This window comes from Schistocerca nitens, chromosome 2 (genome assembly GCF_023898315.1).
Source record: "Schistocerca nitens isolate TAMUIC-IGC-003100 chromosome 2, iqSchNite1.1, whole genome shotgun sequence".
Taxonomy (NCBI): Eukaryota; Metazoa; Arthropoda; class Insecta; order Orthoptera; family Acrididae; genus Schistocerca; species Schistocerca nitens.
Window position 1 is genome coordinate 1144001944 of NC_064615.1, and position 27807 is coordinate 1144029750.

Sequence of the window (27807 nt, forward strand, 5' to 3'; positions counted from 1 at the left end):
AAAGGAGGAATAATGCATCGGAAAAGAGATACTCGGAACCCCAAAGAAAATCCTATCGTTTCCGTAGAAACGTATCTCGATTTAGAAGGACAATGCATGGAATCCATAGTATTTCATATGGACGCAAATTGTGTGTTAATTCGTCAATGTGAGGGAGCGAGGAATGCCGTAAAGGAGGAATAACGCATCGGAAAAGAGATACTCGGAACCCCAAAGAAAATCCTATCGTTTCCATAGAAACGTATCTCGATTTAGAAGGACAATGCAGGGAATCCGGAGTATTTCATATGGACGCAAATTGTGTGTTAATTCGTCAATGTGAGGGAGCGAGGGATGCAGTAAAGGATGAATAATGCATCGGAAAAGAGATACTCGGAACCCCAAAGAAAATCCTATCGTTTCTGTAGAAACGTATCTCGATATAGAAGGACAATGCAGGGAATCCGGAGTATTTCATATGGACGCAACTTGTGTGTTAATTCGGCAATGTGAGGGAGCGAGGGATGCAGTAAAGGAGGAATAATGCATCGGAAAAGAGATACTCGACTCCCAAAAGAAAATCCTATCGTTTCCGTAGAAACGTATCTCGTTTTAGAAAGATAATGCAGGCAACCCAGAGTATTTCATATGGACGCAATTTGTGTGTTACTTCGGCAATGTGAGGGAGCGAGGGATGCAGTAAAGGAGGAATAATGCATCGGAAAAGAGATACTCGGAACCCCAAAGAAAATCCTATCGTTTCCGTAGTAACGAATCCCGATTTAGAAGGACTATGCAGGGAATCCAGAGTATTTCATATGGACGCAAATTGTGTGTTAATTCGTCAATGTGAGGGAACGAGGGATGCAGTAAAGGAGGAATAATGCATCGGAAAAGAGATACTCGGAACCCCAAAGAAAATCCTATCGTTTCCGTAGAAACGTATCTCGATTTAGAAGGACAATGGAGGGAATCCAGAGTATTTCATATGGACGCAATTTGTGTGTTAATTCGGCAATGTGAGGGAGCGAGGGATGCAGTAAAGGAGGAATAATGCATCGGAAAAGAGATACTCGGAACCCCAAAGAAAATCCTATCGTTTCCGTAGAGACGTATCTCGATTTAGAAGGACAATGCAGGGAATCCAGAGTATTTCATATGGACGCAAATTGTGTGTTAATTCGTCAATGTGAGGGAGCGAGGGATGCAGTAAAGGGGGAATAATGCATCGGAAAAGAGATACTCGGAACACCATAGAAAATCCTATCGTTTCCGTAGAAACGTATCTCGATTTAGAAGGACAATGCAGGGCATCCAGAGTATTTCATATGGACGCAAATTGTGTGTTAATTCTTCAATGTGAGGGAGCGGGAAATGCAGTAAAGGAGGAATAATGCATTGGAAAAGAGATACTCGGAACCCCAAAGAAAATCCTATCGTTTCCGTAGAAACGTATCTCGATTTAGAAGGACAATGCAGGGAATCCAGAGTATATCATATGGACGCAAATTATGTGTTAATTCGTCAATGTGAGGGAGCGAGGGATGCAGTAAAGGAGGAATAATGCATCGGAAACCAGATACTCGACTCCCAAAAGAAAATAGTATCGTTTCCGTAGAAACGTTTCTCGTTTTAGAAAGATAATGCAGGGAACACAGAGTATTTCATATGGACGCAAATTGTGTGTTAATTCGGCAATGTGAGGGAGCGAGGGATGCAGTAAAGGAGGAATAATGCATCGGAAAGGAGATACGCGGAACCCCAAAGAAAATCCTATCGTTTCCGTAGAAACGTATCTCGATTTAGAAGGACAATGCAAGGAATCCAGAGTATTTCATATGGACGCAAATTGTGTGTTGATTCGTCAATGAGAGGGAGCGAGGGATGCAGTAAAGGAGGAATAATGCATCAGAAAAGAGATACTCGGATCCCCAAAGAAAATCCTATCGTTTCCGTAGAAACGTATCTTGATTTAGAAGGACAATGCAGGGAATCCAGAGTATTTCATATGGACGCAAATTGTGTGTTAATTCGTCAATGTGAGGGAGCGAGGGATGCAGTAAAGGAGGAATAATGCATCGGAAAAGAGATACTCGGAACCCCAAAGAAAATCCTATCGTTTCCGTAGAAACGTATCTCGATTTAGAAGGACAATGCAGGGAATCCAGAGTATTTCATATGGACGCAAATTGTGTGTTAATTCGTCAATGTGAGGGAGCGAGGGATGCAGTAAAGGAGGAATAATGCATCGGAAAAGAGATACTCGACTCCCAAAAGAAAATCCTATCGTTTCCGTAGAAACGTATCTCGTTTTAGAAAGATAATGCAGGCAAACCAGAGTATTTCATATGGACGCAATTTGTGTGTTAATTCGGCAATGTGAGGGAGCGAGGGATGCAGTAAAGGAGGAATAATGCATCGGAAAAGAGATACTCGGAACCCCAAAGAAAATCCTATCGTTTCCGTAGTAACGAATCCCGATTTAGAAGGACAATGCAGGGAATCCAGAGTATATCATATGGACGCAAATTGTGTGTTAATTCGTCAATGTGAGGGAACGAGGGATGCAGTAAAGGAGGAATAATGCATCGGAAAAGAGATACCCGGAACCCCAAAGAAAATCTTATCGTTTCCATAGAAACGTATCTCGATTTAGAAGGACAATGCAGGGAATCCAGAGTATTTCATATGGACGCAAATTGTGTGTTAATTCGTCAATGTGAGGGAGCGAGGGATGCAGTAAAGGAGGCATAATGCATCGGAAAAGAGATACTCGGAACCCCAAAGAAAATCCTGTCGTTTCCGTAGAAACGTATCTCGATTTAGAAAGACAATGCATGGAATCCATAGTATTTCATATGGACGCAAATTGTGTGTTAATTCGTCAATGTGAGGGAGCGAGGGATGCAGTAAAGGAGGAACAATGCATCGGAAAAGAGATACTCGGAACCCCAAAGAAAATCCTATCGTTTCCATAGAAACGTATCTCGATTTAGAAGGACAATGCAGGGAATCCAGAGTATTTCATATGGACGCAAATTGTGTGTTAATTCGTCAATGTGAGTTAGCGAGGGATGCAGTAAAGGAGGAATAATGCTTCTGAAAAGAGATACTCGGAACCCCAAAGAAAATCCTGTCGTTTCCGTAGAAACGTATCTCGATTTAGAAGGACTATGCATGGAATCCAGAGTATTTCATATGGACACAAATTGTGTGTTAATTCGCCAATGTGAGGGAGCGAGGGATGCAGTAAAGGAGGAATAATGCATCGGAAAAGAGATACTCGGAACCCCAAAGAAAATCCTATCGTTTCCGTAGAAACGTATCTCGATTTAGAAGGACAATGCATGGAAGACACTTAAAGTAGTAAAGGAGTTTTGCTATTTAGGGAGTAAAATAACCGATGATGGTCGAAGTAGAGAGGATATAAAATGTAGACTGGCAATGGCAAGGAAAGCGTTTCTCAAGAAGAGAAATTTGTTAACATCAAGTATAGATTTAAGTGTCAGGAAGTCGTTTCTGAAAGTATTTGTATGGAGTGTAGCCATGTATGGAAGTGAAACATGGACGATAACTAGTTTGGACAAGAAGAGAATAGAAGCTTTCGAAATGTGGTGCTACAGACGAATGCTGAAGATAAGGTGGGTAGATCACGTAACTAATGAGGAGGTACTGAATAGGATTGGGGAGAAGAGAAGTTTGTGGCACAACTTGACTAGAAGAAGGGATCGGTTGGTAGGACATGTTTTGAGGCATCAAGGGATCACAAATTTAGCATTGGAGGGCAGCGTGGAGGGTAAAAATCGTAGAGGGAGACCAAGAGATGAATACACTAAACAGATTCAGAAGGATGTAGGTTGCAGTAGGTACTGGGAGATGAAGAAGCTTGCACAGGATAGAGTAGCATGGAGAGCTGCATCAAACCAGTCTCAGGACTGAAGACCACAACAACAACATGCATGGAATCCATAGTGTTTCATATGGACGCAAATTGTGTGTTAATTCGTCAATGTGAGGGAGCGAGGGATGCAGTAAAGGAGGAATAACGCATCGGAAAAGAGATACTCGGAACCCCAAAGAAAATCCTATCGTTTCCATAGAAACGTATCTCGATTTAGAAGGACAATGTAGGGAATCCGGAGTATTTCATATGGACGCAAATTGTGTGTTAATTCGTCAATGTGAGGGAGCGAGGGATGCAGTAAAGGATGAATAATGCATCGGAAAGAGATACTCGGAACCCCAAAGAAAATCCTATCGTTTCCGTAGAAACGTATCTCGATATAGAAGGACAATGCAGGGAATCCGGAGTATATCATATGGACGCAAATTGTGTGTTAATTCGTCAATGTGAGGAAGAGAGGGATGCAGTAAAGGAGGAATAGATGCAGTAAAGGAGGAATAATGCATCGGAAAAGAGATACTCGACTCCCAAAAGAAAATCCTATCGTTTCCGTAGAAACGTATCTCAATTTAGAAGGACAATGCAGGGAATCCAGAGTATTTCACATGGACGCAAATTGTGTGTCAATTCGTCAATGTGAGGAAGCGAGGGATGCAGTAAAGGAGGAATAATGCATCGGAAAAGAGATACGCGGGACCCCAAAGAAAATCCTATCGTTTCCGTAGAAACGTATCTCGATTTAGATGGACAATACAGGGAATCCAGAGTATTTCATATGGACGCAAATTGTGTGTTAATTCGTCAATGTGAGGGAGCGAGGGATGCAGTAAAGGAGGAATAATGCATCGGAAAAGAGATACTCGGAACCCCAAAGAAAATCCTATCGTTTCTGTAGAAACGTATCTTCATTTAGAAGGACAATGCAGGGAATCCAGAGAATTTCATATGGACGCAAATTGTGTGTTAATTCGTCAATGTGAGGGAGCGAGGGATGCAGTAAAGGAGGAATAATGCATCGGAAAAGAGATACTCGGAACCCCAAAGAAAATCCTATCGTTTCCGTAGAAACGTATCTCGATTTAGAAGGACAATGCAGGGAATCCAGAGTATTTCATATGGACGCAAAATGTGTGTTAATTCGTCAATGTGAGGGAGCGAGGGATGCAGTAAAGGAGGAATAATGCATCGGAAAAAGAGATACTCGGTACCCCAAAGAAATTCCTATCGTTTCCGTAGAAACGTATCTTGATTTAGAAGGACAATGCAGGGAATCCAGAGTATTTCATATGGACGCAAATTGTGTGTTAATTCGTCAATGTGAGGGAGCGAGGGATGCAGTAAAGTAGGAATAATGCATCGGAAAAGAGATACTCGGAACCCCAAAGAAAATCCTATCATTTCCGTAGAAACGAATCCCGATTTAGAAGGACAATGCAGGGAATCCAGAGAATTTCATATGGACGCAAATTGTGTGTTAATTCGTCAATGAGAGGGAGCGAGGGATGCAGTAAAGGAGGAATAATGCATCGGAAAAGAGATACTCGACTCCCAAACGAAAATCCTATCGTTTCCGTAGAAACGTATCTCGATTTAGAAGGACAATGCAGGGAATCCTGAGTATTTCATATGGACGCAAATTGTGTGTAATTCGTCAATGTGAGGGAGCGAGGGATGCAGTAAAGGAGGAATAATGCATCGGAAAAGAGATACTCGGAACCCCAAAGAAAATCCTATCGTTTCCGTAGAAAGGTATCTTTATTTAGGAGGACAATGCAGGGAATCCAGAGTATTTCATATGGACGCAAATTGTGTGTTAATTCGTCAATGTGAGGGAGCGAGGGATGCAGTAAAGGAGGAATAATGCATCGGAAAAGAGATACTCGGAACCCCAAAGAAAATCCTATCGTTTCCGTAGAAACGTATCTCGATTTAGAAGGACAATGCAGGGAATCCTGAGTATATCATATGGACGCAAATTGTGTGTTAATTCGTCAATGTGAGGGAGCGAGGAATGCAGTAAAGGAGGAATAATGCATCGGAAAAGAGATACTCTTAACCCCAAAGAAAATCCTATCTTATCCATAGAAACGTATCTCGATTTAGAAGGACAATGCAGGGAATCCAGAGTATTTCATATGGACGCAAATTGTGTGTTAATTCGTCAATGTGAGGGAGCGAGGGATGCAGTAAAGGAGGAATAATGCATCGGAAAAGAGATACTCGGAACCCCAAAGAAAATCCTATCGTTTCCGTAGAAACGTATCTCGATTTAGAAGGACAATGCAGGGAATCCAGAGTATTTCATATGGATGCAAATTGTGTGTTAATTCGTCAATGTGAGGGAGCGAGGGATGCAGTAAAGTAGGAATAATGCATCGGAAAAGAGATACTCGGAACCCCAAAGAAAATCGTATCATTTCCGTAGAAACGAATCCCGATTTAGAAGGACAATGCAGGGAATCCAGAGAATTTCATATGGACGCAAATTGTGTGTTAATTCGTCAATGTGAGGGAGCGAGGGATGCAGTAAAGGAGGAATAATGCATCGGAAAAGAGATACTCGACTCCCAAACGAAAATCCTATCGTTTCCGTAGAAACGTATCTCGATTTAGAAAGATAATGCAGGGAACCCGGAGTATTTCATATGGACGCTATTTGTGTGTTAATTCGGCAATGTGAGGGAGGGAGGGATGCAGTAAAGGAGGAATAAAGCATCGGAAAAGAGATACTCGGAACCCCAAAGAAAATCCTGTCGTTTCCGTAGAAACGAATTCCGATTTAGTAGGACAATGCAGGGAATCCAGAGTATTTCATATGGACGCAAATTGTGAGTTAATTCGTCAATGTGAGGGAGCGAGGGATGCATTAAAGGAGGAATAATGCATCGGAAAAGAGATACTCGGAACCCCAAAGAAAATCCTATCGTTTCCATAGAAACGTATCTCGATTTACAAGGACAATGCAGGGAATCCAGAGTATTTAATATGGACGCAAATTGTGTGTTAATTCGTCAATGTGAGGGAGCGAGGGATGCAGTAAAGGAGGAATAATGCATCGGATAAGCGATACTCGGAACCCCAAAGAAAATCCTATCGTTCCGTAGAAACGTATCTCAATTTAGGACAATGCCGGGAATCCAGAGTATTTCATATGGACGCAAATTGTGGGTTAATTCGTCAATGTGAGGAAGCGAGGGATGCAGTAAAAAAGGAATAATGCATCGGAAAAGAGATACGCGGAACCCCAAAGAAAATCCTATCCTTTCCGTAGAAACGTATCTCGATTTAGAAGGAAAATGCAGGGAATCCAGAGTATTTCATATGGACGCATATTGTGTGTTAATTCGTCAATGTGAGGGAATGAGGGATGCAGGAAAGGAGGAATAATGCATCGGAAAAGAGATACTCGGAACCATAAAGAAAATCCTATCGTTTCCGTAGAAACGTACCTTGATTTAGAAGAACAATGCAGGGAATCCAGAGTGTTTCATATGGACGCAAATTTTGTGTTAATTCGTCAATGTGAGGGAGCGAGGGATGCAGTAAAGGAGGAATAATGCATCGGAAAAGAGATACTCGGAACCCCAAAGAAAATCCTATCGTTTCCGTAGAAACGTATCTCGATTTAGAAGGACAATGCAGGGAATCCAGAGTATTTCATATGGACGCAAATTGTGTGTTAATTTGTCAATGTGAGGGAGCGAGGGATGCAGTAAAGGAGGAATAATGCATCGGAAAAGAGATACTCGACTCCCAAAAGAAAATCCTATCGCTTCCGTAGAAACGTATCTCGATTTAGAAAGATATTGCAGGGAACCACAGTATTTCATATGGACGCAATTTGTGTGTTAATTCGGCAATGTGAGGGAGCGAGGGATGCAGTAAAGGAGGAATAATGCATCGGAAAAGAGATACTTGGAACCCCAAAGAAAATCCTGTCGTTTCCGTAGAAACGAATCCCGATTTAGAAGGACAATGCAGGGAATCCAGAGTATTTCATATGGACGCAAATAGTGTGTTAATTCGTCCATGTGAGGGAGCGAGGAATGCAGTAGAGGAGGAATAATGCATCGGAAAAGAGATACTCGGAACCCCAAAGAAAATCCTACCGTTTCCGTAGAAACGTATCTCGATTTAGAAGGACAATGCAGGGAATCCAGAGTATTTCATATGGACGCAAATTGTGTGTTAATTCGTCAATGTGAGTTAGCGAGGGATGCAGTAAAGGAGGAATAATGCATCGGAAAAGAGAAACTCGGAACCCCAAAGAAAATCCTATCGTTTCCGTAGAAACGTATCTCGATTTAGAAGAACAATGCAGGGAATCCAGAGTAGTTCATATGGACACAAATTGTGTGTTAATTCGTCAATGTGAGGGAGCGAGGAATGCAGTAAAGGAGGAATAATGCATCGGAAAAGACATACTCTTAACCCCAAAGAAAATCCTATCTTATCCGTAGAAACGTATCTCGATTTAGAAGGAGAATGCAGGGAATCCAGAGTATTTTATATGGACGCAAATTGTGTGTTAATTCGTCAATGTGAGGGAGCGAGGGATGCAGTAATGGAGGAATAATGCATCGGAAAGGAGATACTCGGAACCCCAAAGAAAATCCTATCGTTTCCGTAGAAACGAATCCCGATTTAGAGGGACAATGCAGGGAATCCAGAGAATTTCATATGGACGCAAATTGTGTGTTAATTTGTCAATGTGAGGGAGCGAGGTATGCAGTAAAGGAGGAATAATGCATCGGAAAAGAGATACTCTTAACCCCAAAGAAAATCCTATCTTATCCGTAGAAAGGTATCTCAATTTAGAAGGACAATGCAGGGAATCCAGAGTATTTCATATGGACGCAAATTGTGTGTTAATTCGTCAATGTGAGGGAGCGAGGGATGCAGTAAAGGAGGAATAATGCATCGGAAAAGAGATACTCGGAACCCCAAAGAAAATCCTATCGTTTCCGTAGAAACGAATCCCGATTTAGAAGGACAATGCAGGGAATCCAGAGAATTTCATATGGACGCAAATTGTGTGTTAATTTGTCATTGTGAGGGAGCGAGGTATGCAGTAAAGGAGGAATAATGCATCGGAAAACAGATACTCGGAACCCCATAGAAAATCCTATCATTTCCGGTGAAACGTATCTCGATTTACAAGGACAATGCAGGGAATCCAGAGTATTTCATATGGACGCAAATTGTGTGTTAATTCGTCAATGTGAGGAAGCGAGGCATGCAGTAAAAGAGGAATAATGCATCGGAAAAGAGATACCCGGAACCCCAAAGAAAATCCTACCGTTTCCGTAGAAACGTATCTTGATTTACAAGGACAATGAAGGGAATCCAGAGTATTTCATATGGACGCAAATTGTGTGTTAATTGGTCAATGTGAGGGAGCGAGGGATGCAGTAAAGGAGGAATAATGTATCGGAAAAGAGATACTTGGAACCCCAAAGGAAATCCTATCGTTTCCGTAGAAACGTATCTAGATTTAGAAGGACAATGCAGGGAATCCAGAGTATTTCATATGGACGCTAATTGTGTGTTAATTCGTCAATGTGAGTTAGCGAGGAATGCAGTAAAGGAGGAATAATGCATCGGAAAAGATATACTGTGAACCCCAAAGAAAATCCTATCTCATCCGTAGAAACGTATCTCGATTTAGAAGGAGAATGGAGGGAATCCAGAGTATTTCATATGGACGCAAATTGTGTGTTAATTCGTCAATGTGAGGGAGCGAGGGATGCAGTAAAGGAGGAATAATGCATCGGAACAGAGATACTCGGAACCCCAAGGAAAATCCTACCGTGTCCGTAGAAACGTATCTCGATTTAGAAGGAAAATGCAGGGAATCCAGAGTATTTCATATGGACGCATATTGTGTGTTAATTCGTCAATGTGAGGGAATGAGGGATGCAGTAAAGGAGGAATAATGCATCGGAAAAGAGATACTCGGAACCCCAAAGAAAATCCTGTCGTTTCCGTAGAAACGAATCCCGATTTAGAAGGACAATGCAGGGAATCCAGAGTATTTCATATGGACGCAAATTGTGTGTTAATTCGTCCATGTGAGGGAGCGAGGAATGCAGTAAAGGAGGAATAATGCATCGGAAAAGAGATACTCGGAACCCCAAAGAAAATCCTACCGTTTCCGTAGAAACGTATCTCGATTTGGAAGGACAATGCAGGGAATCCAGAGTATTTCATATGGACGCAAATTGTGTGTTAATTCGTCAATGTGAGTTAGCGAGGGATGCAGTAAAAGAGGAATAATGCATCAGAAAAGAGAAACTCGGAACCCCAAAGAAAATCCTATCGTTTCCGTAGAAACGTATCTCGATTTAGAAGAACAATGCAGGGAATCCGGAGTATTTCATATGGACACAAATTGTGTGTTAATTCGTCAATGTGAGGGAGCGAGGAATGCAGTAAAGGAGGAATAATGCATCGGAAAAGACATACTCTGAACCCCAAAGAAAATCCTATCTTATCCGTAGAAACGTTTCTCGATTTAGAAGGACAATGCAGGGAATCCAGCGTATTTCATATGGACGCAAATTGTGTGTTAATTCGTCAATGTGAGGGAGCGAGGGATGCAGTAAAGGAGGAATAATGCATCGGAAAAGAGATACTCGGAACCACAAAGAAAATCCTATCGTTTCCGTAGAAACGTATCTCGATTTAGAAGGACAATGCAGGGAATCCAGAGTATTTCATAAGGACGCAAATTGTGTGTTATTTCGTCAATGTGAGGGAGCGAGGGATGCAGTAAAGGAGGAATAATGCATCAGAAAAGAGATACTCGGAACCCCAAAGAAAATCCTATCGTTTCCGTAGAAACGAATCCCGATTTAGAAGGACAATGCAGGGAATCGAGAGAATTTCATATGGACGCAAATTGTGTGTTAATTTGTCAATGTGAGGGAGCGAGGTATGCAGTAAAGGAGGAATAATGCATCGGAAAAGAGATACTCGGAACCCCATAGAAAATCCTATCGTTTCCGTAGAAACGTATCTCGATTTACAAGGACAATGCAGGGAATCCCGAGTATTTCATATGGACGCAAATTGTGTGTTAATTCGTCAATGAGAGGGATGCAGTAAAGGAGGAATAATGCATCGGAACAGAGATACTCGGAACCCCAAGGAAAATCCTACCGTGTCCGTAGAAACGTATCTCGATTTAGAAGGACAATGCAGGGAATCCAGAGTATTTCATATAGACGCAAATTGTGTGTTAATTCTTCAATGTGAGGGAGCGAGGGATGCAGTAAAGGAGGAATAATGCATCGGAAAAGAGATACTCGGAACCCCAAAGAAAATCCTATCGTTTCCGTAGAAACGTATCTCGATTTAGAAGGAGAATGGAGGGAATCCAGAGTATTTCATATGGACGCAAATTGTGTGTTAATTCGTCAATGTGAGGGAGCGAGGAATGCAGTAAAGGAGGAATAATGCATCGGAAAAGACATACACTTAACCCCAAAGAAAATCCTATCTTATCCGTAGAAACGTGTCTCGATTTAGAAGGACACTACAGGGAATCCAGAGTATTTCGTATGGACGCAAATTGTGTGTTAATTCGTCAATGTGAGGGAGCGAGGGATGCAGTAAAGGAGGAATAATGCATCGGAAAAGACATACTCGGAACCCCAAAGAAAATCCTGTCGTTTCCGTAGAAACGTATCTCGATTTAGAAGGACAATGCAGGGAATCCAGAGTATTTCATATGGACGCATATTGTGTGTTAATTCGTCAATGTGAGGGAATGAGGGATGCAGGAAAGGAGGAATAATGCATCGGAAAAGAGATACTCGGAACCCCAAAGAAAATCCTATCGTTTCCGTAGAAACGTACCTTGATTTAGAAGAACAACGCAGGGAATCCAGAGTATTTCATATGGACGCAAATTGTGTGTTAATTCGTCAATGTGAGGGAGCGAGGGATGCAGTAAAGGAGGAATAATGCATCGGAAAAGAGATACTCGGAACCCCAAAGAAAATCCTATCGTTACCGTAGAAACGTATCTCGATTTAGAAGGACGATGCAGGGAATCCAGAGTATTTCATATGGACGCAAATTGTGTGTTAATTTGTCAATGTGAGGGAGCGAGGGATGCAGTAAAGGAGGAATAATGCATCGGAAAAGAGATACTCGACTCCCAAAAGAAAATCCTATCGTTTCCGTAGAAACGTATCTCGATTTAGAAAGATATTGCAGGGAACCACAGTATTTCATATGGACGCAATTTGTTTGTTAATTCGGCAATGTGAGGGATCGAGGGATGCAGTAAAGGAGGAATAATGCATCGGAAAAGAGATACTCGGAACCCCAAAGAAAATCCTGTCGTTTCCGTAGAAACGAATCCCGATTTAGAAGGACAATGCAGGGAATCCAGAGTATTTCATATGGACGCAAATTGTGTGTTAATTCGTCCATGTGAGGGAGCGAGGAATGCAGTAAAGGAGGAATAATGCATCGGAAAAGAGATACTCGGAACCCCAAAGAAAATCCTACCGTTTCCGTAGAAACGTATTTCGATTTAGAAGGACAATGCAGGGAATCCAGAGTATTTCATATGGACGCAAATTGTGTGTTAATTCGTCAATGTGAGTTAGCGAGGGATGCTGTAAAGGAGGAATAATGCATCGGAAAAGACATACTCTGAACCCCAAAGAAAATCCTATCTTATCCGAAGAAACGTGTCTCGATTTAGAAGGACAATGCAGGGAATCCAGAGTATTTCATATGGACGCAAATTGTGTGTTAATTGGTCAATGTGAGGGAGCGAGGGATGCGGTAAAGGAGGAATAATGTATCGGAAAAGAGATACTTGGAACCCCAAAGAAAATCCTATCGTTTCCGTAGAAACGTATCTAGATTTAGAAGGACAATGCAGGGAATCCAGAGTATTTCATATGGACGCTAACTGTGTGTTAATTCGTCAATGTGAGGGAGCGAGGGATGCAGTAAAGGAGGAATAATGCATCGGAAAAGAGATACTCGGAGCCCCAAAGAAAATCCTATCGTTTGCGTAGAAACGTATCTCGATTTAGAAGGAAACTGCAGGGAATCCAGAGTATTTCATATGGACGCATATTGTGTGTTAATTCGTCAATGTGAGGGAATGAGGGATGCAGGAAAGGAGGAATAATGCATCAGAAAAGAGATACTCGGAACCCCAAAGAAAATCCTATCGTTTCCGTAGAAACGTACCTTGATTTAGAAGAACAACGCAGGGAATCCAGAGTATTTCATATGGACGCAAATTGTGTGTTAATTCGTCAATGTGAGGGAGCGAGGGATGCAGTAAAGGAGGAATAATGCATCGGAAAAGAGATACTCGGAACCCCAAAGAAAATCCTATCGTTACCGTAGAAACGTATCTCGATTTAGAAGGACGATGCAGGGAATCCAGAGTATTTCATATGGACGCAAATTGTGTGTTAATTTGTCAATGTGAGGGAGCGAGGGATGCAGTAAAGGAGGAATAATGCATCGGAAAAGAGATACTCGACTCCCAAAAGAAAATCCTATCGTTTCCGTAGAAACGTATCTCGATTTAGAAAGATATTGCAGGGAACCACAGTATTTCATATGGACGCAATTTGTGTGTTAATTCGGCAATGTGAGGGATCGAGGGATGCAGTAAAGGAGGAATAATGCATCGGAAAAGAGATACTCGGAACCCCAAAGAAAATCCTGTCGTTTCCGTAGAAACGAATCCCGATTTAGAAGGACAATGCAGGGAATCCAGAGTATTTCATATGGACGCAAATTGTGTGTTAATTCGTCCATGTGAGGGAGCGAGGAATGCAGTAAAGGAGGAATAATGCATCGGAAAAGAGATACTCGGAACCCCAAAGAAAATCCTACCGTTTCCGTAGAAACGTATTTCGATTTAGAAGGACAATGCAGGGAATCCAGAGTATTTCATATGGACGCAAATTGTGTGTTAATTCGTCAATGTGAGTTAGCGAGGGATGCAGTAAAGGAGGAATAATGCATCAGAAAGGAGAAACTCGGAACCCCAAAGAAAATCCTATCGTTTCCGTAGAAACGTATCTCGATTTGGAAGAACAATGCAGGGAATCCGGAGTATTTCATATGGACACAAATTGTGTGTTAATTCGTCAATGTGAGGGAGCGAGGGATGCAGTAAAGGAGGAATAATGCAATGGAAAAGAGATACTCGGAACCCCAAAGAAAATCCTATCGTTTCCGTAGAAACGTATCTCGATTTAGAAGGACAAGGCAGGGAATCCAGAGTATTTCATATGGACGCAAATTGTGTGTTAATTCGTCAATGTGAGGGAGCGAGGGATGCAGTAAAGGAGGAATATTGCATCAGAAAAGAGATACTCGGAACCCCAAAGAAAATCCTATCGTTTCCGTAGAAACGAATCCCGATTTAGAAGGACAATGCAGGGAATCGAGAGAATTTCATATGGACGCAAATTGTGTGTTAATTTGTCAATGTGAGGGAGCGAGGTATGCAGTAAAGGAGGAATAATGCATCGGAAAAGAGATACTCTTAACCCCATAGAAAATCCTATCGTTTCCGTATAAACGTATCTCGATTTACAAGGACAATGCAGGGAATCTTGAGTATTTCATATGGACGCAAATTGTGTGTTAATTCGTCAATGAGAGGGAGCGAGGGATGCAGTAAAGGAGGAATAATGCATCGGAACAGAGATACTCGGAACCCCAAGGAAAATCCTACCGTGTCCGTAGAAACGTATCTCGATTTAGAAGGACAATGCAGGGAATCCAGAGTATTTCATATAGACGCAAATCGTGTGTTAATTCTTCAATGTGAGGGAGCGAGGGATGCAGTAAAGGAGGAATAATGCATCGGAAAAGAGATACTCGGAACCCCAAAGAAAATCCTATCGTTTCCGTAGAAACGTATCTCGATTTAGAAGGAGAATGGAGGGAATCCAGAGTATTTCATATGGACGCAAATTGTGTGTTAATTCGTCAATGTGAGGGAGCGAGGAATGCACTAAAGGAGGAATAATGCATCGGAAAAGACATACTCTACCCCAAAGAAAATCCTATCTTATCCGTAGAAACGTGTCTCGATTTAGAAGGACAATGCAGGGAATCCAGAGTATTTCATATGGACGCAAATTGTGTGTTATTTCGTCAATGTGAGGGAGCGAGGAATGCAGTAAAGGAGGAATAATGCATCGGAAAAGACATACTCTTAACCCCAAAGAAAATCCTATCTTATCCGTAGAAACGTATCTCGATTTAGAAGGACAATGCAGGGAATCCAGAGTATTTCATATGGACGCAAATTGTGTGTTAATTCGTCAATGTGAGGGAGCGAGGGATGCAGTAAAGGAGGAATAATGCATCAGAAAAGAGATACTCGGAACCCCAAAGAAAATCCTATCGTTTCCGTAGAAACGAATCCCGATTTAGAAGGACAATGCAGGGAATCGAGAGAATTTCATATGGACGCAAATTGTGTGTTAATTCGTCAATGTGAGGGAGCGAGGGATGCAGTAAAGGAGGAATAATGCATCAGAAAAGAGATACTCGGAACCCCATAGAAAATCCTATCGTTTCCGTAGAAACGTATCTCGATTTAGAAAGATATTGCAGGGAACCACAGTATTTCATATGGACGCAATTTGTGTGTTAATTCGGCAATGTGAGGGAGCGAGGGATGCAGTAAAGGAGGAATAATGCATCGGAAAAGAGATACTCGGAACCCCAAAGAAAATCCTGTCGTTTCCGTAGAAACGAATCCCGATTTAGAAGGACAATGCAGGGAATCCAGAGTATTTCATATGGACGCAAATTGTGTGTTAATTCGTCCATGTGAGGGAGCGAGGAATGCAGTAAAGGAGGAATAATGCATCGGAAAAGAGATACTCGGAACCCCAAAGAAAATCCTACCGTTTCCGTAGAAACATATTTCGATTTAGAAGGACAATGCAGGGAATCCAGAGTATTTCATATGGACGCAAATTGTGTGTTAATTCGTCAATGTGAGTTAGCGAGGGATGCTGTAAAGGAGGAATAAAGCATCGGAAAAGAGAAACTCGGAACCCCAAAGAAAATCCTATCGTTTCCGTAGAAACGTATATCGATTTAGAAGAACAATGCAGGGAATCCAGAGTATTTCATATGGACACAAATTGTGTGTTAATTCGTCAATGTGAGGGAGCGAGGAATGCAGTAAAGGAGGAATAATGCATCGGAAAAGACATACTCTTAACCCCAAAGAAAATCCTATCTTATCCGTAGAAACGTATCTCGATTTAGAAGGACAATGCAGGGAATCCAGAGTATTTTATATGGACGCAAATTGTGTGTTAATTCGTCAATGTGAGGGAGCGAGGGATGCAGTAAAGGAGGAATAATGCATCGGAAAAGAGATACTCGGAACCCCAAAGAAAATCCTATCGTTTCCGTAGAAACGAATCCCGATTTAGAAGGACAATGCAGGGAATCCAGAGAATTTCATATGGACGCAAATTGTGTGTTAATTTGTCAATGTGAGGGAGCGAGGTATGCAGTAAAGGAGGAATAATGCATCGGAAAAGAGATACTCTTAACCCCAAAGAAAATCCTGTCTTATCCGTAGAAAGGTATCTCGATTTAGAAGGACAATGCAGGGAATCCAGAGTATTTCATATGGACGCAAATTGTGTGTTAATTCGTCAATGTGAGGGAGCGAGGGATGCAGTAAAGGAGGAATAATGCATCGGAAAAGAGATACTCGGAACCCCAAAGAAAATCCTATCGTTTCCGTGGAAACGAATCCCGATTTAGAAGGACAATGCAGGGAATCCAGAGAATTTCATATGGACGGAAATTGTGTGTTAATTTGTCAATGTGAGGGAGCGAGGTATGCAGTAAAGGAGGAATAATGCATCGGAAAACAGATACTCGGAACCCCATTGAAAATCCTATCGTTTCCGGTGAAACGTATCTCGATTTACTAGGACAATGCAGGGAATCCAGAGTATTTCATATGGACGAAAATTGTGTGTTAATTCGTCAATGTGAGGGAGCGAGGGATGCAGTAAAGGAGGAATAATGCATCGGAAAAGAGATACTCGGAACCCCAAAGAAAATCCTACCGTTTCCGTAGAAACGTATCTCGATTTACAAGGACAATGCAGGGAATCCACAGTATTTCATATAGACGCAAATTGTGTGTTAATTCTTCAGTGTGAGGGAGCGAGGGATGCAGTAAAGGAGGAATAATGCATCGGAAAAGAGAAACTCGGAACCCCAAAGAAAATCCTATCGTTTCCGTAGAAACGTATCTCGATTTAGAAGGACAATGCAGGGAATCCAGCGTATTTCATATGGACGAAAATTGTGTGTTAATTGGTCAATGTGAGGGAGCGAGGGATGCAGTAAAGGAGGAATAATGTATGGGAAAAGAGATACTTGGAACCCCAAAGAAAATCCTATCGTTTCCGTAGAAACGTATCTCGATTTAGAAGGACAATGCAGGGAATCCAGAGTATTTCATATGGACGCTAATTGTGTGTTAATTCGTCAATGTGAGGGAGCGAGGGATGCAGTAAAGGAGGAATAATGCATCGGAAAAGAGATACTCGGAGCCCCAAAGAAAATCCTATCGTTTGCGTAGAAACGTATCTCGATTTAGAAGGACAATGCAGGGAATCCAGAGTATTTCATATGGACGCAAATTGTGTGTTAATTCGTCAATGTGAGTTAGCGAGGGATGCAGTAAAGGAGGAATAATGCATCAGAAAAGAGAAACTCGGAACCCCAAAGAAAATCCTATCGTTTCCGTAGAAACGTATCTCGATTTAGAAGAACAATGCAGGGAATCCGGAGTATTTCATATGGACACAAATTGTGTGTTAATTCGTCAATGTGAGGGAGCGAGGAATGCAGTAAAGGAGGAATAATGCATCGGAAAAGACATACTCTTAACCCCAAAGGAAATCCTATCTTATCCGTAGAAACGTGTCTCGATTTAGAAGGACAATGCAGGGAATCCAGCGTATTTCATATGGACGCAAATTGTGTGTTAATTCGTCAATGAGAGGGAGCGAGGGATGCAGTAAAGGAGGAATAATGCATCGGAACAGAGATACTCGGAACCCCAAGGAAAATCCTACCGTGTCCGTAGAAACGTATCTCGATTTACAAGGACAATGCAGGGAATCCAGAGTATTTCATATAGACGCAAATCGTGTGTTAATTCTTCAATGTGAGGGAGCGAGGGATGCAGTAAAGGAGGAATAATGCATCGGAAAAGAGATACTCGGATCCCCAAAGAAAATCATATCGTTTCCGTAGAAACGTATCTCGATTTAGAAGGAGAATGGAGGGAATCCAGAGTATTTCATATGGACGCAAATTGTGTGTTAATTCGTCAATGTGAGGGAGCGAGGAATGCAGTAAAGGAGGAATAATGCATCGGAAAAGACATACTCTTAACCCCAAAGAAAATCCTATCTTATCCGTAGAAACGTGTCTCGATTTAGAAGGACAATGCAGGGAATCCAGAGTATTTCATATGGACGCACATTGTGTGTTAATTCGTCAATGTGAGGGAGCGAGGGATGCAGTAAAGGAGGAATAATGCATCGGAAAAGAGATACTCGGAACCCCAAAGAAAATCCTATCGTTTCCGTAGAAACGTATCTCGATTTAGAAGGACAATGCAGGGAATCCAGAGTATTTCATATGGACGCAAATTGTGTGTTAATTCGTCAATGTGAGGGAGCGAGGGATGCAGTAAAGGAGGAATAATGCACCGGAAAAGAGATACTCGGAACCCCAAAGAAAATCCTATCGTTTCCGTAGAAACGTACCTTGATTTAGAAGAACAATGCAGGGAATCCAGAGTATTTCATATGGACGCAAATTGTGTGTTAATTCGTCAATGTGAGGGAGCGAGGGATGCAGTAAAGGAGGAATAATGCATCGGAAAAGAGATACTCGGAACCCCAAAGAAAATCCTATCGTTTCCGTAGAAACGTATCTCGATTTAGAAGGACAATGCAGGGATCCAGAGTATTTCATATGGACGCAAATTGTGTGTTAATTTGTCAATGTGAGGGAGCGAGGGATGCAGTAAAGGAGGAATAATGCATCGGAAAAGAGATACTCGACTCCCAAAAGAAAATCCTATCGTTTCCGTAGAAACGTATCTCGGTTTAGAAAGATATTGCAGGGAACCACAGTATTTCATATGGACGCAATTAGGGTGTTAATTCGGCAATGTGAGGGAGCGAGGGATGCAGTAAAGGAGGAATAATGCATCGGAAAAGAGATACTCGGAACCCCAAAGAAAATCCTGTCGTTTCCGTAGAAACGAATCCCGATTTAGAAGGACAATGCAGGGAACACAGAGTATTTCATATGGACACAAATTGTGTGTTAATTCGTCAATGTGAGGGAGCGAGGAATGCAGTAAAGGAGGAATAATGCATCGGAAAAGACATACTCTTAACCCCAAAGAAAATCCTATCTTATCCGTAGAAACGTATCTCGATTTAGAAGGACAATGCAGGGAATCCAGAGTATTTTATATGGACGCAAATTGTGTGTTAATTCGTCAATGTGAGGGAGCGAGGGATGCAGTAAAGGAGGAATAATGCATCGGAAAAGAGATACTCGGAACCCCAAAGAAAATCCTATCGTTTCCGTAGAAACGAATCCCGATTTAGAAGGACAATGCAGGGAATCCAGAGAATTTCATATGGACGCAAATTGTGTGTTAATTTGTCAATGTGAGGGAGCGAGGTATGCAGTAAAGGATAAATAATGCATCGGAAAAGAGATACTCTTAACCCCAAAGAAAATCCTATCTTATCCGTAGAAAGGTATCTCGATTTAGAAGGACAATGCAGGGAATCCAGAGTATTTCATATGGACACAAATTGTGTGTTAATTCGTCAATGTGAGGGAGCGAGGGATGCAGTAAAGGAGGAATAATGCATCGGTAAAGAGATACTCGGAACCCCAAAGAAAATCCTATCGTTTCCGTAGAAACGAATCCCGATTTAGAAGGACAATGCAGGGAATCCAGAGAATTTCATATGGACGCAAATTGTGTGTTAATTTGTCAATGTGAGGGAGCGAGGTATGCAGTAAAGGAGGAATAATGCATCGGAAAAGAGATACTCGGAACCCCATAGAAAATCCTATCGTTTCCGGTGAAACGTATCTCGATTTACAAGGACAATGCAGGGAATCCAGAGTATTTCATATGGACGCAAATTGTGTGTTAATTCGTCAATGTGAGGGAGCGAGGGATGCAGTAAAGGAGGAATAATGCATCGGAAAAGAGAACCTCGGAACCCCAAAGAAAATCCTACCGTTTCCGTAGAAACGTATCTCGATTTACAAGGACAATGCAGGGAATCCAGAGTATTTCATATAGACGCAAATTGTGTGTTAATTCTTCAGTGTGAGGGAGCGAGGGATGCAGTAAAGGAGGAATAATGCATCGGAAAAGAGATACTCGGAACCCCAAAGAAAATCCTATCGTTTCCGTAGAAACGTATCTCGATTTAGAAAGACAATGCAGGGAATCCAGAGTATTTCATATGGACGCTAATTGTGTGTTAATTCGTCAATGTGAGGGAGCGAGGGATGCAGTAAAGGAGGAATAATGCGTCGGAAAAGAGATACTCGGAGCCCCAAAGAAAATCCTATCGTTTGCGTAGAAACGTATCTCGATTTAGAAGGACAATGCAGGGAATCCAGAGTATTTCATATGGACGCAAATTGTGTGTTAATTCGTCAATGTGAGTTAGCGAGGGGTGCAGTAAAGGAGGAATAATGCATCAGAAAAGAGAAACTCAGAACCCCAAAGAAAATCCTATCGTTTCCGTAGAAACGTATCTCGATTTAGAAGAACAATGCAGGGAATCCAGAGTATTTCATATGGACACAAATTGTGTGTTAATTCGTCAATGTGAGGGAGCGAGGAATGCAGTAAAGGAGGAATAATGCATCGGAAAAGACATACTCTTAACCCCAAAGAAAATCCTATCTTATCCGTAGAAACGTGTCTCCATTTAGAAGGACAATGCAGGGAATCCAGAGTATTTCATATGGACGCAAATTGTGTGTTAATTCGTCAATGTGAGGGAGCGAGGGATGCAGTAAAGGAGGAATAATGCACCGGAAAAGAGATACTCGGAACCCCAAAGAAAATCCTATCGTTTCCGTAGAAACGTATCTCGATTTAGAAGGACAATGCAGGGAATCCAGAGTATTTCATATGGACGCAAATTGTGTGTTAATTCGTCAATGTGAGGGAGCGATTGATGCAGTAAAGGAGGAATAATGCATCAGAAAAGAGATACTCGGAACCCCAAAGAAAATCCTATCGTTTCCGTAGAAACGAATCCCGATTTAGAAGGACAATGCAGGGAATAGAGAGAATTTCATATGGACGCAAATTGTGTGTTAATTTGTCAATGTGAGGGAGCGAGGGATGCAGTAAAGGAGGAATAATGCATCGGAACAGAGATACTCGGAACCCCAAGGAAAATCCTACCGTGTCCGTAGAAACGTATCTCGATTTACAAGGACAATGCAGGGAATCCACAGTATTTCATATAGACGCAAATTGTGTGTTAATTCTTCAGTGTGAGGGAGCGAGGGATGCAGTAAAGGAGGAATAATGCATCGGAAAAGAGATACTCGGAACCCCAAAGAAAATCCTATCGTTTCCGTAGAAACGTATCTCGATTTAGAAGGACAATGCAGGGAATCCAGCGTATTTCATATGGACGAAAATTGTGTGTTAATTGGTCAATGTGAGGGAGCGAGGGATGCAGTAAAGGAGGAATAATGTATCAGAAAAGAGATACTTGGAACCCCAAAGAAAATCCTATCGTTTCCGTAGAAACGTATCTCGATTTAGAAGGACAATGCAGGGAATCCAGAGTATTTCATATGGACGCTAATTGTGTGTTAATTCGTCAATGTGAGGGAGCGAGGGATGCAGTAAAGGAGGAATAATGCATCGGAAAAGAGATACTCGGAGCCCCAAAGAAAATCCTATCGTTTGCGTAGAAACGTATCTCGATTTAGAAGGACAATGCAGGGAATCCAGAGTATTTCATATGGACGCAAATTGTGTGTTAATTCGTCAATGTGAGTTAGCGAGGGATGCAGTAAAGGAGGAATAATGCATCAGAAAAGAGAAACTCGGAACCCCAAAGAAAATCCTATCGTTTCCGTAGAAACGTATCTCGATTTAGAAGAACAATGCAGGGAATCCGGAGTATTTCATATGGACACAAATTGTGTGTTAATTCGTCAATGTGAGGGAGCGAGGAATGCAGTAAAGGAGGAATAACGCATCGGAAAAGACATACTCTTAACCCCAAAGGAAATCCTATCTTATCCGTAGAAACGTGTCTCGATTTAGGACAATGCAGGGAATCCAGCGTATTTCATATGGACGCAAATTGTGTGTTAATTCGTCAATGAGAGGGAGCGAGGGATGCAGTAAAGGAGGAATAATGCATCGGAACAGAGATACTCGGAACCCCAAGGAAAATCCTACCGTGTCCGTAGAAACGTATCTCGATTTACAAGGACAATGCAGGGAATCCAGAGTATTTCATATAGACGCAAATCGTGTGTTAATTCTTCAATGTGAGGGAGCGAGGGATGCAGTAAAGGAGGAATAATGCATCGGAAAAGAGATACTCGGATCCCCAAAGAAAATCATATCGTTTCCGTAGAAACGTATCTCGATTTAGAAGGAGAATGGAGGGAATCCAGAGTATTTCATATGGACGCAAATTGTGTGTTAATTCGTCAATGTGAGGGAGCGAGGAATGCAGTAAAGGAGGAATAATGCATCGGAAAAGACATACTCTTAACCCCAAAGAAAATCCTATCTTATCCGTAGAAACGTGTCTCGATTTAGAAGGACAATGCAGGGAATCCAGAGTATTTCATATGGACGCACATTGTGTGTTAATTCGTCAATGTGAGGGAGCGAGGGATGCAGTAAAGGAGGAATAATGCATCGGAAAAGAGATACTCGGAACCCCAAAGAAAATCCTATCGTTTCCGTAGAAACGTATCTCGATTTAGAAGGACAATGCAGGGAATCCAGAGTATTTCATATGGACGCAAATTGTGTGTTAATTCGTCAATGTGAGGGAGCGAGGGATGCAGTAAAGGAGGAATAATGCATCGGAAAAGAGATACTCGGAACCCCAAAGAAAATCCTATCGTTTCCGTAGAAACGTACCTTGATTTAGAAGAACAATGCAGGGAATCCAGAGTATTTCATATGGACGCAAATTGTGTGTTAATTCGTCAATGTGAGGGAGCGAGGGATGCAGTAAAGGAGGAATAATGCATCGGAAAAGAGATACTCGGAACCCCAAAGAAAATCCTATCGTTTCCGTAGAAACGTATCTCGATTTAGAAGGACAATGCAGGGATCCAGAGTATTTCATATGGACGCAAATTGTGTGTTAATTTGTCAATGTGAGGGAGCGAGGGATGCAGTAAAGGAGGAATAATGCATCGGAAAAGAGATACTCGACTCCCAAAAGAAAATCCTATCGTTTCCGTAGAAACGTATCTCGATTTAGAAAGATATTGCAGGGAACCACAGTATTTCATATGGACGCAATTAGGGTGTTAATTCGGCAATGTGAGGGAGCGAGGGATGCAGTAAAGGAGGAATAATGCATCGGAAAAGAGATACTCGGAACCCCAAAGAAAATCCTATCGTTTCCGTAGAAACGAATCCCGATTTAGAAGGACAATGCAGGGAACACAGAGTATTTCATATGGACACAAATTGTGTGTTAATTCGTCAATGTGAGGGAGCGAGGAATGCAGTAAAGGAGGAATAATGCATCGGAAAAGACATACTCGGAACCCCAAAGAAAATCCTATCGTTTCCGTAGAAACGAATCCCGATTTAGAAGAACAATGCAGGGAATCCAGAGAATTTCATATGGACGCAAATTGTGTGTTAATTTGTCAATGTGAGGGAGCGAGGTATGCAGTAAAGGATAAATAATGCATCGGAAAAGAGATACTCTTAACCCCAAAGAAAATCCTATCTTATCCGTAGAAAGGTATCTCGATTTAGAAGGACAATGCAGGGAATCCAGAGTATTTCATATGGACACAAATTGTGTGTTAATTCGTCAATGTGAGGGAGCGAGGGATGCAGTAAAGGAGGAATAATGCATCGGTAAAGAGATACTCGGAACCCCAAAGAAAATCCTATCGTTTCCGTAGAAACGAATCCCGATTTAGAAGGACAATGCAGGGAATCCAGAGAATTTCATATGGACGCAAATTGTGTGTTAATTTGTCAATGTGAGGGAGCGAGGTATGCAGTAAAGGAGGAATAATGCATCGGAAAAGAGATACTCGGAACCCCATAGAAAATCCTATCGTTTCCGGTGAAACGTATCTCGATTTACAAGGACAATGCAGGGAATCCAGAGTATTTCATATGGACGCAAATTGTGTGTTAATTCGTCAATGTGAGGGAGCGAGGGATGCAGTAAAGGAGGAATAATGCATCGGAAAAGAGATACTCGGAACCCCAAAGAAAATCCTACCGTTTCCGTAGAAACGTATGTCGATTTACAAGGACAATGCAGGGAATCCAGAGTATTTCATATAGACGCAAATTGTGTGTTAATTCTTCAGTGTGAGGGAGCGAGGGATGCAGTAAAGGAGGAATAATGCATCGGAAAAGAGATACTCGGATCCCCAAAGGAAATCATATCGTTTCCGTAGAAACGTATCTCGATTTAGAAGGAGAATGGAGGGAATCCAGAGTATTTCATATGGACGCAAATTGTGTGTTAATTCGTCAATGTGAGGGAGCGAGGAATGCAGTAAAGGAGGAATAATGCATCGGAAAAGACATACTCTTAACCCCAAAGGAAATCCTATCTTATCCGTAGAAACGTGTCTCGATTTAGAAGGACAATGCAGGGAATCCAGCGTATTTCATATGGACGCAAATTGTGTGTTAATTCGTCAATGAGAGGGAGCGAGGGATGCAGTAAAAGAGGAATAATGCATCGGAACAGAGATACTCGGAACCCCAAGGAAAATCCTACCGTGTCCGTAGAAACGTATCTCGATTTACAAGGACAATGCAGGGAATCCAGAGTATTTCATATAGACGCAAATCGTGTGTTAATTCTTCAATGTGAGGGAGCGAGGGATGCAGTAAAGGAGGAATAATGCATCGGAAAAGAGATACTCGGAACCCCAAAGAAAATCCTATCGTTTGCGTAGAAACGTATCTCGATTTAGAAGGACAATGCAGGGAATCCAGAGTATTTCATATGGACGCAAATTGTGTGTTAATTCGTCAATGTGAGTTAGCGAGGGGTGCAGTAAAGGAGGAATAATGCATCAGAAAAGAGAAACTCAGAACCCCAAAGAAAATCCTATCGTTTCCGTAGAAACGTATCTCGACTTAGAAGAACAATGCAGGGAATCCAGAGTATTTCATATGGACACAAATTGTGTGTTAATTCGTCAATGTGAGGGAGCGAGGAATGCAGTAAAGGAGGAATAATGCATCGGAAAAGACATACTCTTAACCCCAAAGAAAATCCTATCTTATCCGTAGAAACGTGTCTCGATTTAGAAGGACAATGCAGGGAATCCAGAGTATTTCATATGGACGCAAATTGTGTGTTAATTCGTCAATGTGAGGGAGCGAGGGATGCAGTAAAGGAGGAATAATGCATCGGAAAAGAGATACTCGGAACCCCAAAGAAAATCCTATCGTTTCCGTAGAAACGTATCTCGATTTAGAAGGACAATGCAGGGAATCCAGAGTATTTCATATGGACGCAAATTGTGTGTTAATTCGTCAATGTGAGGGAGCGATTGATGCAGTAAAGGAGGAATAATGCATCAGAAAAGAGATACTCGGAACCCCAAAGAAAATCCTATCGTTTCCGTAGAAACGAATCCCGATTTAGAAGGACAATGCAGGGAATAGAGAGAATTTCATATGGACGCAAATTGTGTGTTAATTTGTCAATGTGAAGGAGCGAGGGATGCAGTAAAGGAGGAATAATGCATCGGAACAGAGATACTCGGAACCCCAAGGAAAATCCTACCGTGTCCGTAGAAACGTATCTCGATTTAGAAGGACAATGCAGGGAATCCAGAGTATTTCATATAGACGCAAATCGTGTGTTAATTCTTCAATGTGAGGGAGCGAGGGATGCAGTAAAGGAGGAATAATGCATCGGAAAAGAGATACTCGGAACCCCAAAGAAAATCCTATCGTTTCCGTAGAAACGTATCTCGATTTAGAAGGACAATGCAGGGAATCCAGAATATTTCATATGGACGCAAATTGTGTGTTAATTGGTCAATGTGAGGGAGCGAGGGATGCAGTAAAGGAGGAATAATGTATCGGAAAAGAGATACTTGGAACCCCAAAGAAATCCCTATCGTTTCCGTAGAAACGTATCTCGATTTAGAAGGACAATGCAGGGAATCCAGAGTATTTCATATAGACGCAAATTGTGTGTTAATTCGTCAATGTGAGGGAGCGAGGGATGCAGTAAAGGAGGAATAATGCATCGGAAAAGAGATACTCGGAACCCCAAAGAAAATCCTATCGTTTCCGTAGAAACGTATCTCGATTTAGAAGGATAATGCAGGGAATCCAGAGTATTTCATATGGACGCAAATTGTGTGTTAATTCGTCAATGTGAGGGAGCGAGGGATGCAGTAAAGGAGGAATAATGCATCGGAAAAGAGATACTCGGAACCCCAAAGAAAATCCTATCGTTTCAGTAGAAACGTACCTTGATTTAGAAGAACAATGCAGGGAATCCAGAGTATTTCATATGGACGCAAATTGTGTGTTAATTCGTCAATGTGAGGGAGCGAGGGATGCAGTAAAGGAGGAATAATGCATCGGAAAAGAGATACTCGGAACCCCAAAGAAAATCCTATCGTTTCCGTAGAAACGTGTCTCGATTTAGAAGGACAATGCAGGGAATCCAGAGTATTTCATATGGACGCAAATTGTGTGTTAATTTGTCAATGTGAGGGAGCGAGGGATGCAGTAAAGGAGGAATAATGCATCGGAAAAGAGATACTCGACTCCCAAAAGAAAATCCTATCGTTTCCGTAGAAACGTATCTCGATTTAGAAAGATATTGCAGGGAACCACAGTATTTCATACGGACACAAATTGTGTGTTAATTCGGCAATGTGAGGGAGCGAGGGATGCAGTAAAGGAGGATTAATGCATCGGAAAAGAGATACTCGGAACCCCAAAGAAAATCCTGTCGTTTCCGTAGAAACGTATCTCGATTTAGAAGGAGAATTCAGGGAATCCAGAGTATTTCATATGGACGCAAATTGTGTGTTAATTCGTCAATGTGAGGGAGCGAGGGATGCAGTAAAGGAGGAATAATGTATCGGAAAACAGATACTTGGAACCCCAAAGAAAACCCTATCGTTTCCGTAGAAACGTATCTCGATTTAGAAGGACAATGCAGGGAATCCAGAGTATTTCATATGGACGCAAATTGTGTGTTAATTCGTCGATGTGAGGGAGCGAGGGATGCAGTAAAGGAGGAATAATGCATCGGAAAAGAGATACTCGGAACCCCAAAGAAAATCCTATCGTTTCCGTAGAAACGTATCTCGATTTAGAAGGATAATGCAGGGAATCCAGAGTATTTCATATGGACGCAAATTGTGTGTTAATTCGTCAATGTGAGAGAGCGAGGGATGCAGTAAAGGAGGAATAATGCATCGGAAAACAGATACTCGGAACCCCAAAGAAAATCCTATCGTTTCCGTAGAAACGTACCTTGATTTAGAAGAACAATGCAGGGAATCCAGAGTATTTCATATGGACGCAAATTGTGTGTTAATTCGTCAATGTGAGGGAGCGAGGGATGCAGTAA